General features: G+C 38.1%; 1 long non-coding RNA gene across 1 annotated transcript; it reads right to left on the reverse strand.

Annotated features, from left to right (window-relative positions):
• Nucleotides 1–5,010: 5,010 nt before the first annotated feature.
• Nucleotides 5,011–8,554, reverse strand: LOC128073688 (uncharacterized). Its single transcript, XR_008202827.1, has 3 exons — nucleotides 8,451–8,554; nucleotides 6,010–8,324; nucleotides 5,011–5,335 (listed from the first exon to the last, which is right to left on the reverse strand). It is a non-coding gene; the product is annotated as an uncharacterized LOC128073688 (long non-coding RNA).
• Between the last annotated feature and the right edge of the window lie 5,222 nt (nucleotides 8,555–13,776).

The raw sequence follows: 13,776 nt of genomic DNA on the forward strand, positions 1-13,776 counted from the left end.
GGTGGAGCATAAGGGATTGGCACGTTAAAAAAAAATAATAGAACAAAAAAATTAAAGACTAAGGAAAGATTATAAGTATTCATATAAGTATCACAAATGTGCTTACTGTTTTAATCCTAACAAATGCATTACAATCAAACTCTTATAAGGAATCAAATGTAAACTTTCATCTGTTTATACACATCACAGTATGAATAGTGATGTAGTCAGCACTACATCGTATGTATGGTATTGTATCGTAAGTTAAAGATTTCCACATTAAACAGCTGCTAAACAGTCTGCAAGATATATAAGATATGTAATGTAATAGTATGCAGTTTGTCTGAAAAACTTGTAACTGTATCAGAGATTTTTAAGGCTTCACCAAACTGATGTATTTAAGAATTGTTTATTATACTTTTGCATTTATGAACTCGTGACTATTTTCCAAGACATTCTGCAGAGTTATCACAGAAATATATTATTATTCTGTACATAATAAGTGACTTTAAAAGAACTGTTTTTCATTCCACATATTCATGCATTTGGTGTGGCTAATAATGCATAAAACACCTTTACAGTCAATTTAACCTAATTTAAAATGGTATTTTTCAGCCATACAACAAGCTCCTCTCGCTGCCATTGTTTCCACAGGTTACCATTCTACAAATACTTTACAATAAGGTCAGTGGTAAAAGTTTTGACATATCATAAAAGGAATCTTAACAATGAATGTAATCCGTGCAATCATAGTCTTTGTTCCGGAGGAACAAACTGATCTCTACCGTCTTTTTGTTACTGATTGCTGTAACTCATTTTCGCAGACTCCAAAGTTTCTTATTTTTTCTCATTTCTCACCTCCTGCTGCTTGGTGTTTCCTCTGAAGTATGGATGTGTGTGGATTTGAAGTATATAATACAGTTTTCTGATGAGTAAGGCTAATGGAAATAATCCCAGTAAAGTAAGAGTATTCCAAAAAAAGCATATAGGAGAGCAATTTGTATGTCAAAACCATGCTAATTTGGGACAATTACATTTTTTTTAGCTGTAGTACTGTAGTGTTGTATTGTAATTGTGCTATTATGAAACCCAGCTACGGTAAACCTTCTGCTTGAATGTGGCACAAAAAACAGCAACATTTCACTTTCAAACTAGATTTATCAGTGTCTCCTCACAAGCTCAGACAAATCAATTCCTACCCTCAGGAGCACTCATTTTGATCACAGGCTGTGGAAACAAGCATGCTTAGAACACTATTCACTGTATTTGCCTTCACACTGTATGAAGGTCTCGGTATCTCATTGCACATTTATTGAAATAAACACAGTGTGTAATGAACAAAACTGTTATTTGAAAAAGATTTCGTAAATACCTAGAAATGTGAAAAATAAATAATTTATGCAATTTTTATTGTTTGTTCTTTCTAGGTCAATATTCTATTTGATAGTAATTTTTAACAAGTTCAGATTACAGATCACTAACTGGATTTCTGCTGGTCGATGAATTTCTGGTACCCTTAATCTCAGGATTAAAAAAAAAAGTCAGGTCAAGGGAGCAGGTATTGTCGTACAACTTAATATGGATACTGCATTAAAGAAAAAAAAAAAACAGAATAAGGTAGTAATTAAAATGGGAAAAGAAGAAGCACTTCTCTAAGTAACACTGAAATGAAAACCACCCTGAATTGCACACATACATGCAGATTAGACAGCCACGAGCAGAAATACTATTTGTTTCACAATGACAGAAATAAAATTATTCAGATCTGAAAACAAACTCATCTCCTTTTATGATTTCGGTTACCTCACTGATGGCTCTTGTCAAAACATTCACCACTAAATTGCATTGTACATAACATCCAAACACAGTTTTAAAGAAATCCACTGTTTCAAGGGCTCTACATGGGAGACATCTGTAAGAAACTGAGCTGCGTTAACATCTCCAACACTCTGCAGAAAAAGTAGATGTTATGGTTATCTATAGTGGATCCTGTGAGAGACTGAAGTGTTGTGTCCAAGGCCAGTTAGCACCACTGGAGGACAGACTCACAGTGAAGGAGGAGGAAAGCACAGGAGTAGCCCCTCACTCACATCCAGAAGATCCTAAAAAATGGACACAGTATGTGTGAACCAGAATATAAAAGGCACAAACCTAGGGAACCATATGTGTGACTGCCACTGGAGAATCCAACTATAAGCACAGAATATTGCTGGAGCCAAGAATACTGATATCTTTTCTTTTTCTCTTTTTCACGCTTCTTTCTCTCCCTATGAATTTTCTTCCGGATGGATCCAGGAGTGAGGATACCTTTCCTTTTTGTTTCTCTTTTCACATCTTTCTTTCTCTATCTCAGACTTCACTTTTGGCAAAATGCTGTTCAACTTGATTTCTGGATAATATCATTCCAAGCCTTGATCTGATCCTGTTTCTGCATGTAAGGGTTATATCATTAAAGTTTTTCCAAGCTGCTTTCTTTTGTTATTCTAATGAGTTTACATAAGCATAATAACATTGCAGCTTTTGCTGAGCAACTTTCCATTGTAATTCTGATGAATTTTAGGTAATTTGTGACTTGTTTGAACCTCTGGAGCAATTAGTGTTGTTCCTGGTTACCACACAGGGAATTAAAAGGTCTACCTCCCCCTAGTGCACCAAGTGTGACTGACAGCAGCAGACTGTCAACCAGTCTCAGAGACCATTATTTTTCCCCCTGAAATCAACTAGAGGACTTCCATTGCTGCTAAAGCTGTCAGATAATTCCTAGAAATGTTTATATAGATCAATTAGAAAAATTATAGGTGAGACTATAAAGCTATGTTTAAGTGAATCAGAGTTCTTCTCAACTTCTCTGTGTCATGCAAGCTTTTGTGCCAAACAAATTAAACATGGACTTGGTACATTCAAGGGAAGATGAGGTGTTGTGGTATTCCACTTGCTTTAACAGGACAGTCAGACAGAGCATGAGCCATTGTTATATTCTGCTGTCTGTGAAATGGCTAATGCTAAGAAAATCTCAGAAGTGAAATAACATTATTTCAGTCTTCTCTCTTTCTTGTCATCTTTATACACACACAGCATACAGTATACTGGATTACTAGCCCTAGTAAAACTCAGTTTACATAAATGTGCTTCGTCAATTGAACTTGCATTTTTCCATCAATTTCTTTGGTTTTCTAGAACTGTTAATGCAGAACTGAAGCTTTTTCATAGTTATAAATGTCACTCACAGTGGTAGGTTATACTTATTCATTTGCTTAATTAGTTCATTTATCAAATGGATGTGTTCCATTGTAGAGAAGCCTGATTAAATGTCTGTCTTTTCTGTTGATTGGTTGGATTCCAGCTCAACTGTGAGTTGATTTCATGAAATCTAGCCAAAAAGTTTATAGAATGAAGACATGAGCCTGATCAATCTCCAGTTCCTTCTATTGTGTTCACAAGAATATTAATAACAAGTAATTTTTCTGAAATTACAGAAAATTAGGAATTTTATTTCATTTGTCAGCTGAGGGCAGAGTTAAAATGGGACTCATTATAATTATTATTTATATTACTTTGGTTTCATTGTGCATGCTGTGAAAGTGTAACATAGAGTCTTCCAAAAACTTTAAATTCTAATAAATTCTCAAGACAGGAAACTAGGGGTAATAGGAGAAATAGAGACAAAGAAAGGTGAAGTTACTGCTTAGAGACCACACAGCAAGTCACAACAAACCAAAACAAGAATGAGTATCTTGTCCACATTAAAAAGTTCATGAATTCTCTGCAATAAGTTATTTAAAAATTTAGATCTCAGATCTTAATTTTCACAGGAAAGAAGACTGGAAGCACAGAACAGAAGGAGAAAAGCAAGTTTCAGTTGATTCCTGAAGGAAAAAAGAAGGATCAAGCACTCCACAGTTTGTGCACAGGTGGAGAGAATAGGGAGCTCTGCATCCCACCTATTCTCTGGTTCCAAAGAACATGAATATGAACACTATGGCTCTAAAGTTCACTTTTATTCTGTTAAGAGTTGTAGAGATTTTGATGATTTTTATTTCTTCTCACTGTGATATGTTTTGATTAACTATTTGACTATTTTAATAATAAAATGCCTATGAGATACAGTAATACATTGTTTTCACTGTAAAAATAGGGGTTGTGTAATATGAAGGATATGGTTCATACAACCTGATTTCCACTTTCTGAAATTCAGTTATTTTATCCATAGAAGCTGTCTACGTCCTGCACATATCATTTGGGTTGGTAAACACAAATAGAAGCCTGGTGAGGGAGAGATGGGGCAGAAGGACCTGTTTGTATCTGTATAATCAGCGTATTTGTTAATGCGGCCACACAACAATGGCATGTGTGCCATTGATAATGGATATATGATACAGGGAGGTGAAAGCATGAAAAGGCTCTGAAATCACTTACATTTTGATAGTATGTATGGATAATTTTAGCCTAAAATTGTCCATCTGCAAATAAGTCATATACTCCATTAATCTTCACATTCCATCTACAAAGAAGAGAGATCTAGGCATCTCCATCTCCACTGTGCATTTTTTAAACTTATCTTTAGTATTTTATAATGCACTGAAACATTTTCTAACACTTATTTCCCTGCCATTGAATCTGGATGCAATTTACATGTCTGTCTGTCTAAGGAAGAAAAATACAGCCTCAGGTTGACATTTCCTTCAGTTTGATATCCTCTGATTTTAAAAGAAGTATTTTAATGTTCTTTTTATTCCTTTAATGAACTATAATCATTACATAATAAGGCTATGTATATCTCAACAATAGAAGTTAAACTTTGAAGAGCTAAAAAGAAAGAGAAGTGAAAGAACTCAAAGAAAAAAAAAAAGTAAAGCCTTTGAAAATAACTTGAGTTTAACACAAAATAGACTCTTAAACAAATAAAATAGAAGAGTATAAAGCATAACAGATGCAGATTTTATGAATTCTGAATATACTTGCATCGTTGCTAAAATGTAAGTGCAGAAAGCTGATCAAAAAACAGACTCAGACTCTGCAGAATACTTATTCTTAGACAAAATATTGATACAGAGGTATATTTCTGTATTTTGTTTCTAACCTCCTATTTTTCCAGTTCTCAAAATAATTATTTCCCTTCTTATTTTCATTATCTTCATCATATTTCAGGTTTCTTAAGCTTATTCCTTTTCTGCATTTTGGCTAAATTCACTAGTGTCTTATTTTCACCACTTTATGAATCCTTAGTTTTATTGTTTTTCAGTGTCAGAGATTTCAGTTTTCATAGTTCTGCTGCTTTGATTCTTCTAGAAAAGCCAAAACTTCTGTGTCATTCCCTGTTGTTCATCAGTCCTGGTCAAGTGATTTCTATTCCAAGCTAATAAAAAAATCATTTGATATTAGTTAATTATAGGAAAACAAAAATTTTCTATATACAGGCAGAACAAGAGAGCAAGAGATGCATATACAGTTCTAATTATTTTAATTAATTCTTTAGTCTCCTAGGTCTTTAATTATACAAGCACAGATTCTTGTTAGCCCAAGGCCAAAATTCTTGTTTCCCCCTTACTTGCTTTTAGTAACATAGCCCAGCAAGATGGACAACAATCTGAATTCGGTCATCTACTTAGATGAACTTTTTTTTTTGAAGAAACAACTAACAACTGCAAGTCGAATTACATAAACAGTATGAAGACAATCTGACTGCTAGGATATTCAGTGTATGACAGAAGATCTGGACTATGTAAGAGCAAATGCACTCACCATCGTCCCAAATAATTTCCGTAAACATCAGTCTATGAGTTAAACACCTTATGAAAAGCTTCTGAAAATAATTACATACTTACTAGGTGTCAAAAAAGGGATATCAATCACACATAGATATCCAGTGCCACAGGCTTTTATCATTTTTGGTCATATAAACAGGAGAGCTTCTTCTCAAGACTAAAAAAAGAACGACTACACTAACAGACACTAGATGAATAATCAGAATGAAAACAGAGGTTTGAAAGCAGACACACCTTCTATTGGGTCTGGGAGAACCATACTCACCTATAAAGCTGTTCATGGACAGTTTGCACAAAGCATTTGAAAAGACAGTTTAATCAACAATTAGTAGTGAGTTTGAATTGATAGCCAAATAAATGCCTTTATTCCTCATTGTCCTAAATTAAAACTAAAATTATTTACAAGACTGATAGAATACATCCATTACATTTTACTATCTCTGTAAACTTCAGTTATAAAGATCAAACAAGAGAGGTTGTACCAAGGACAAGGTAAGAGAAAGCATTAGCAATAAAAGAGCAGTGGCTTGTACTGAGAATGATGATGCAGAGGTGAGAGACGCTAGATTCTATGAAAGTCCTTAGTTGTGAAAAAAGAACAAAGTAAAGTGCAGGGAGCAAATAGAATAAGAGAAATCTCCACAGAACAAAATTGGTGAAACATGAAATTAGTACAGCCTAAAGATCATACTATATCATTCCCCACTTTGAAGCAGGTAGTTAAATGAGAGAAACATATATAATTATTAGAAAACACTGTTTTCTTTAAGAAAATGTGGGATTCTTGTTTATATCAAATAGATCTAAGCCAGTGTTAACAGATTTTCCATATTCATGTAATTGATGATTATAAATCTTACTGTTCTTTACAGCAATTAGGATTAAAACATAAAATCTGAAGACATACATGAAGTGCCTACTCTCAAACAAGTATCATTGTTGTAAACTGTCTCAAAAAGATCTTTACACATATATTTCATGATAAAAGAATGGGACTATATATATGAATCCAGTGTTCAGAGGATACAAATTAGTAGGGTACTAATACATGCTGTTTGCATGTATATACTATTTCAAACAGAAAATAACTAGGATTTCTGCATGATTATACTAACTGTATATATATATACATACAATGCATTTTTAGTATTCTTCATATATGTGAATACTCTAATGAATACACTGAGAATGTAAATCAAGGTTTGCCTCAATAAAATATTGGTTCGTATATTTGTTTTCTTTTACCAGACTACTGAAAAAAACTGAAGTATTGCTAACAGATTTGGATCATTGTTGCATTATGTCTAGGTAATATTTATAATGTTACACACCCCTCTAGCATTTCTTCAAGGCAATGTCTCCCCTTAGCAACTCAAACAGGTTACAGCACTTGGAAAAGGACATTTCACAATCTACTCTAACAGTCCTGGCTTTAAGATTAGCAGTTTGAAAGGCAGTGCTTGGCAATGCAAATTAAAATACATCTAAAGCTCATCCAGTTTATGCCAAGCATTAACTTGAGCCCATCAGTGCTCAGAAAATGCATTAATAAGGCCAACTGTGATGTTAACTCTGTTATCCAGGTGGAACGAGCCATGTGTATGCAAGAAAGCATGTTTGCGTACTTCATTATCTATTTTCATGTCACGTTCCAGACATATCTCAAAAGTTCACTATTTAAGAATTCACTTCTCATTGCTTTGTACAGCTGATTACACATACACACTACTCTGTTGAGTACACAGTGAAAAGGACTGTTTGTTAACAAATGTTCTGTACCACAGATGAGGTGGCACATAACTGCAAAGACACAAATCTTGTTTTTCTTTTGTTGCTTTTTGAATATCTGTTTTAAAACAAGTAGCAAAACATTGTTACTTCAATAACAATTTTTACAGTCTAACATTAGAAGAACTGATGTTATCTCACTAGACTTGTGTAAAGCATTTGACAATATCTTGCATCACATTCTTGTCTCTACATTGAAGAGACATGAATTTGATGGACAGATCACTTGGTGAGTAAGGAATTGATTCAGTATTCACACTCAAAGAGTAGTAGTCAAAGTGTTTATGTCCAGGTGGAGGTCAGCAGTGATGGAGATTCTTGGTGGTATGTATTGGTACTGACACTATTCAACATTTTTGTTGGTGACAGACAGTGGGGTTGAGTGCTGTCACAGAATAATTAAATCAATCTATGCCCATGGAAGCTGGGCAGAAGGCACCTGGGCCTCCCCTGGTACCACAAAACGGGAAAGGAAAGGGAAAAGGGTTAGAAAGATGGGAGCTTGGCTCAAGAAAGGAAAAAAAAACAGTGGCAACAATCTATGGAGGAAACCTTATTTTACTAACTATGATATTGGAATGCAAGATAACACAATATAATACAATCTAGTTGAATTTGAGACTAATAAATCAAATAAAATAGGAGAGAGAGCTCCTGAGACCAAGTCAAACCTGAAGAGCTTGGAACAGCTTGGAAAGCACCCTCCAGCATCCACTGCAAGGCAGTAAGAGACCGTCTCACCCGGAAGGGACAGATCCCAAGACTTCCATAAATGTACAGGTGAATAGGTACCTGGAATTGGAGCATTAACACTTTAACTCCCATTGCACTACATGATGTTATGATGTGGAATACTGAAAACCAAAAACACAAAACTGTGACAAGTGCACACTCAGTAAATATGCAGATATCAACAACCTATGTGATGGAGTAGATATGCAGGAGGGGTGAAATGCTATCCAAAGCGATTCCATTCTCCTGTGACTCCATGTATAGTTCTGGGTTCCCAGCACAAGAAGGGCATGGACCTGTTGGAAGGAGAGCAGAGAAAGGCCATGAAGATGGTCAGAGGGCTGGAACACCATTCTTTAGAAGACAGACTGAGATAGATGGTTTTTATGAGCCTGGAGAAGGCTCTGGAAGACCTTATAATAGCTTTCCAGTATTTAAACAGGAGTACAGGAAAGACTGAGGAATATTTTAAAAGGGCATATAGCAATAGAACAAGCTGTAGTGGCTTTAAGTTAAAAGATTTTGTATTTGATCATTATAGATTCATAGATTTGTTTGAGTAGGAATGGACCCTTAAAGAATGTCTAGTCCAACTCCCTTGCAGTGAACAGGGACATCTACTGCTAGATCATGTAGACCAGAGCCCAGTCCAGCATGGCCTTGAATGTCTCCAGGGGTGGGGAAATCTACTACATCTCTGGGCTACCTGTTCCAGTGCTTCACTACCCTTGCTGTAAAAAAATGTTTTCCTTACATCCAATTTAACTCACCTCTCTTTTAGTTTGAAACCATGTCCCCCTCTGTCTTAGTTTCATCTGGGATGGAATTGTTTTCTTTGGAGTTTCTGGTATGACGCTTTTAGGTTCTATTTGGTGTAAAGCAGTGTTGTACAGAGCCAAGGCCATTTGCAGCAAAGGGCCCAATTAGCTGAAAGAGAACAGAATTAGAACAGAACTTAGACTTAAAAAGACCAAAGGGATATTTCATATCATATGAAATCATGTGGAAGAAGTTTTGAAAAGGGCAGGAGTTCCTCTGGCTCTGTTCTGCTTCTCAGGGACTAGTAGGGCATTGGTTGGAAGGTGGTAAGCAATTGATTGGGCATCACTTGTTACGTAAAGTCATATATTCATATACGTGTGTGTGTGTGTGTCTGTGTAAAAAATATAACTAGTATCCTTTCCCTTTTCTCTATCTTACTAAATAGCTTTATCTCAACCCACGAGTTCTACTTTGATTGTTTGTGACCATAAAATGATAGAGTTCTCAATTCTTGGTGGAGCCAGGAGGGGAAGCAGCAAAACTGCTACCTTGGACTTCTGGAGGGTGGGGTGGACTTTGAGTTGTTCAGAAGTAAGGGGAATCCCCTGGATTTCAGTCTTAGAGAGTAAAGGGGTCCAAGATGGCTGGTCGCTCTTCAAGAAGGAAGTCTTAAATGCGCAAGAGCTGGCTGTCCCCCTGAGCTGCAAAATGAGCCTGCAGGGAAGAAGACCAGCATGGATGAATAGGGAGCTATTCTTGAGGCTCCATGAGAAAAAGAGAATCTACCTCCTGTGGAAGAAGGGATGGGCGACTCAGAAAGAGTACAGAGAAGTTGTTAAGATGTATAGAGAGAAAATCAGAAAGGCAAAAGCCCAGCTTGAACTCAACCTGGTCGCTGGAGTAAAAAGGAACAAGGAATTCTTTTACAAATACATCAACAGTAAGAGGAGAACTAAGGAGAATCTCCATTATTTACTGGATGTTGCTGTGAACATGACTTCTGAGGATAAGGAAAAGGCAAAGGTTCTGAATGCCTTCTTTACGTCTGTCTTTAAAGGTCAGACCAGTTATCCTCAGGGTACTCCACTCACTGACCTGGTAGTCTCTGCTGGGGTGCAGACTAACCCCCCCACGATGCAGGAGGACACAGTCAGAGACATACTACTCCAGCTGGACTGTCATAAATCAATGGGGCTGGATAAGATTTACCTGAGAGTGCTGAGGGAACTGTCAGAGGTGATAGCCAAGCTGCTTGCCATTATCCATCAGCACTCCTTGAGAAGCACGCAAGGCTGGAGGCTTGCCAACGTGACTCCTATCTACAAGAAGGGTTGTAAGGAGGACTCGGGGAACTACAGGTCTGTCAGCCTACCCTGGTGCCGGAAAAGGTCATGGAGCGGATTGTCTTGATGGAAATCACGCAGCATATGCAGGACAATCAGGGGATCAGGCCTAGCCAGCATGGGTTCACGAAAGGCAGGCCTGCTTGACCAACCTGATCTCCTTCTATGATCTAGTGACCTGTCTGGTAGATAAGGGAAAGGCTGTTGGTGTAGTCTACCTAGACTTCAGTAAAGACACTGTCTCCCACAGTATTCTCCTGCAGAAGCTGGCAGTCCATGGCTTGGACAGGTACGCTCTTGGCTGGATAAGGAATTGGCTGGAAGGCTGGGCCCAGAGAGTGGTAGTGAATGGAGCTAAATCCAGATGGCAACCTGTCACAAGCGGTGTTCTTTAGGGGCCAGTGCTGGGACCTGTCATCTTCAATATCTTTATTGATGACCTTGATGAGGGCATCGAGTGCACCCTCAGTAAGTTTGCGGATGACACCAAGTTGGCTGGAAGTGTGGATCTGCCTGGGGGTAACAAGGCCCTACAGAGGCCCTGAACAGGCTGGATAGCTGGGCTGAAGCCAATGGATGAGTTTCAACAAGGCCAAATGCCAGGTCCTGCACTTTGGTCACGACAACTCCAGGCAACACTACAGGCTTGGGGCAGAGTGGCTGGAAGACTGCATAGAGAAAACGGACCTGAGGGTATTGATTGATGCTCAGCTGAACACGAGTCAATAGTGTGCCCAGGTGACCCAGAAGGCCAATGGCATCCTGGCTTGCATCAGAAGTGGTGTTGCCAGCAGGAACAGGGCAGTGATTGTCCCCCTGTACTCAGCACTGGTGAGGTCGCACCTCACCAGTACTGTGTCCAGTTTTGGGCCCCTCGCTGCAAGAAAGACATTGAGGCCCCAGTGTGGGTGAAGGGTCTAGAACACAGACCTTATGAGGAGCAGCTGAAGGACTTGGGATTGTTCAGTCTGGAGAAGGGGAGGCTCGGGGGAGACCTCTCTACAGCTCTCCATAACTACCTGAAGGGAGGTTGTAGTGAGCTTTGGGTAGGCCTCTTCTCTTGTGTAACCGGTGATAGGACTAGAGGGAATATCTTCAAGCTGTGCCAAGGGAGATCCAGGCTGGACATTAGGAAACACTGCTTCTCTGAAAGAGTGATCAGGCAATGGAATGGGCTGCCTAGGGAGGTGATGAAGTCACCAACCCTGGAGGTATTCAAGGAATGTTTGGGATTTGTGTTGAGGGATATGGTTCAGTAAGAACTATTGGTGATAGGTGGATGGTTGGATTGGATGATCTTGAAGGCTTTTCCAACCTTGGTGTTTCTGTGTTTCTGTGATTCTGCGATTTTTTCCCCAGTTCTCTCCCCCATCCCACTGGGAGGGGAAGGGGAGTGAGCAAATGACTGTGTGTGGTGATTCGCTATCTATCAGGTTAAATCTTAACACGCTTGTCCTATTACAGTAGATCTTGATAAAGATACTATCCACTTCTTTCTTATAGCCCTTCTTTAGATAATAAAAGGCCACTATTAGGTCATCTCATAGCCTTCTCTTCTCCAGGATGAACAGCCCCAGCCCTCTCATAAGAGAGGTGTTCCATCTCTTGGATCATCTCTCTGGCCCTCTTCAGGACATGCTTCAACAGGTGCGTGTCTATTCTGTACTGGGGATTCCCCGACTGGATGCAGTACTCAAGGTAATGGATCACAGTGCAGAACAGAAGGGCAGGATCACCTCCCTTGACCTTCTGGCCACACTGCTTTTGTTGCAGCCCAGGATACAATTGGCTTTCTGGGCTGTGGGGGGACATTTCTGGCTCCTGACCAGCTGGCCATCCACAAGTATTCCCTAAGAATATGCCTTGGAGCTATATTAACCCATGAAAATACAAGAGATAGCTAACAGTGAAATCAGGGAGGCCTTAACTGCACTATTCTGATATGACGTTTCCTTTCTTGGGGCTGCTCTCAAGGACTGAATGAAATTCTTACAAGCTAAATGTCATTTCAAGTTCCAATTTCAGATTCTTTGACCTGAATTTTCTCGCAGAAGTGCATATAATTCATACATAGTTATAAATAACACTACCCTACTGTAGAAAACTTCTTTTATTGAAATATCTGAAGAAGATTGTGGTGGAGTATACATCATGTATGTACTGAATCACTTCCTGCATGACCATGTGATATCAACTGAAGAGGGTGATGCACATATTAGAACAGTGTATAGTTTCCCTAAAGAAATGCAGTGTTAATATCTAGCCTGTGAATTTGGCTCCCTAAATAGAGATAGAAATATATGAGTAAAATCCACCTGAGACCAAAAACTGCTTTTCCGAACAGGCAGACCATTGACCTATACTGTGCATTGGGAACTGTAGGAAGGAAGTGTTATATGCAGACCACAATCCCACTATCTCTCTCTGTTCTAATCTGAACTGAGTGAAGGAGATAGATCAGTCAGGAATGAAGGAGTGGAAATGAACTATGTAAAAAGAAAGATATTGCATTAAGTTTTGTCTGTTCCTAGCTATCCAAATATATGTTAATTGGCAATAAATTAAATTACCTTTTATCAAATCAAGTCTGTTTTCCCCATGACAATAATTGGTGACTGATCTCCCTGTCTCTATTTTGACTGATGAACTTTCTCATCTTGTGTTTGCCCCATCTTATCAAGGAGGGTAAGTGAGAGATCAATTTGGTGGGCATCTGGCAATCAACCAAGATCAACCCACCACACTCAGCAACAGAAAAAAAAATCCACAACAGCCCCAGCTCTCTCAGCCCATCCTCATAGGAGAGGTGTTCCATACCTTGGATCATCTCTGTGGCCCTCTTTTGGACATGCTCGTCCCCTGTTTTCCCAAAGAAATTCTTTCTTTATTTCCCAGCAGAAATGTTTCAAAGAACAAATGAAATCAGTTCAGACAAAGTGAGACAAATTATTTGCATGCCAGTTCTCACACCAGTGAACAGAAATTCTTCTATTTCTTCAGAACTTTTAGGTCAGCATCTTTTGATATTATTTAATAATATTCATTTATTAAAATTCTAATTAGAAAAAAAATTGATAAGATGTTATTATAGTTCCCTGATTGCAGTTAATATTTCAAGCTGACTATTTATAAATTTAACATTTTAGAATCATAGCACAGTAGAATTAGATATGCTTGAAAGGCACCATTGAATGCACAGATTTTCAAGATTTTTTTTTAAAGAGGCAGCCTCATGTAGATGATTACTTATTTCCAAGGGGCTCAGTAGAGGACTCTTAAATGTTGATGAAGGTTAGAAAACCACTACCTCTTTGCCTTCATGTCAAGCTTACAGTGAAAATAAATAAATAAGCAAGTAAACTCTGTGATATTTCACTTAGCCATACCTTAATTACATGATCTGTAGA

Source organism: Tympanuchus pallidicinctus, unplaced genomic scaffold (assembly GCF_026119805.1).
Source record: "Tympanuchus pallidicinctus isolate F22 unplaced genomic scaffold, pur_lepc_1.0 scaffold8, whole genome shotgun sequence".
Taxonomy (NCBI): domain Eukaryota; kingdom Metazoa; phylum Chordata; class Aves; order Galliformes; family Phasianidae; genus Tympanuchus; species Tympanuchus pallidicinctus.